We start from the raw sequence: 1,747 nt of genomic DNA on the forward strand, positions 1-1,747 counted from the left end.
CGTCAGCCTGCGTTGCCGCTGGTCGAAAAATGCACTAAGTGCCAAACCCCATTCATTTACAACGGCGTGTCCGCCAGAGGGCGCACTTCCCCCGGCGGACCAGCCGGCGGGGCTCGTTAGAGAGTGTATCCGCCTGGCAGTGCCTCCTGGACGGCCTGTATTCCGGACCGCGACCGCTAACTTACGGGAGCCTAAACGGCCCGCGGACCAGCCGGCGGGTCCTCCGTGAAAGCCTATCCGCCTGGCGGTGCCTCCTGGACGGCCTGGATTCCGGACCGCGACCGCTAACTTACGGGACCCTAAACGGCCCGCGGACCAGCCGGCGGCTCCTCCGTGAAAGCCTATCCGCCTGGCGGTGGCTCCGGGCCGGCCTGGATTCCGGACCGCCACCGCTCACTCGCGGGACCCTAATCGGCCCGCGGACCAGCCGGCGGGACCTCCGTGAAAGCCTATCCGCCTGGCGGTGCCTCCTGGACGGCCTGGATTCCGGACCGCGACCGCTAACTTACGGGACCCTAAACGGCCCGCGGACCAGCCGGCGGCTCCTCCGTGAAAGCCTATCCGCCTGGCGGTGGCTCCGGGCCGGCCTGGATTCCGGACCGCCACCGCTCACTCGCGGGACCCTAATCGGCCCGCGGACCAGCCGGCGGGACCTCCGTGAAAGCCTATCCGCCTGGCGGTGCCTCCTGGCCGGCCTGGATTCCGGACCGCCACCGCTCACTCGCGGGACCCTAATCGGCCCGCGGACCAGCCGGCGGATCCTCCGTGAAAGCCTATCCGCCTTCGCCGGTTCCCCGGCCGGCCACGGGTGGCGAGAATCCGGCCTCCTCGCCCGGAGCGCGCTTCGACTTGGGCGAAAAATGCACCAAGTGCCAAACCCCATTCATTTACAACGGCGTGTCCGCCAGAGGGCGCACTTCCTCCGGCCGGCGGGGCTCGTTAGAGACCGCGTCCGCCTTGGCCGGTTCCCCGGCCGGCCACGGGTGGCGAGAATCCGGCCTCCTCGCCCGGAGCGCGCTTCGACTTGGGCGAAAAATGCACCAAGTGCCAAACCCCATTCATTTACAACGGCGTGTCCGCCAGAGGGCGCACTTCCTCCGGCCGGCGGGGCTCGTTAGAGAGCGCGTCCGCCTTGGCCGGTTCCCCGGCCGGCCACGGGTGGCGAGAATCCGGCCTCCTCGCCCGGAGCGCGCTTCGACTTGGGCGAAAAATGCACCAAGTGCCAAACCCCATTCATTTACAACGGCGTGTCCGCCAGAGGGCGCACTTCCTCCGGCCGGCGGGGCTCGTTAGAGAGCGCGTCCGCCTTCGCCGGTTCCCCGGTCGGCCGCGAACGGCGAAAAGCCGGCCTCTTCCCCCGGAGCCCGGTCGGCGAATTATTATTTATTTATTTATTTATTTTTTTTCCAAAGTGCCAACGGCTCTCGCGCCGCGATGCGTCCGCCTTCGCCGGTTCCCCGGTCGGCCACGAAGTATTGCGCATGATTATACGCGATGTTAATATTTATTTAATTATTAAATAAATACATACATGTGTTTATTAATAATATACGCGATGTTAATATTTATTTAATTATTACCTATATTATGAATAAACTAACGGTGATTTTACACGATTTGACTACATACGTGACCGTGATATAGTGCCGAGGGCTCCCGCGCCGTCACGCGTCCGCCTTGGCAGGGGTCGCCCGCGGCAGCGAGCGTTCGGCTCGCGGGGGTCCGCGGGGTGTTATTAGGGAGTGCG

This window comes from Syngnathus scovelli, unplaced genomic scaffold (assembly GCF_024217435.2).
Source record: "Syngnathus scovelli strain Florida unplaced genomic scaffold, RoL_Ssco_1.2 HiC_scaffold_55, whole genome shotgun sequence".
Taxonomy (NCBI): domain Eukaryota; kingdom Metazoa; phylum Chordata; class Actinopteri; order Syngnathiformes; family Syngnathidae; genus Syngnathus; species Syngnathus scovelli.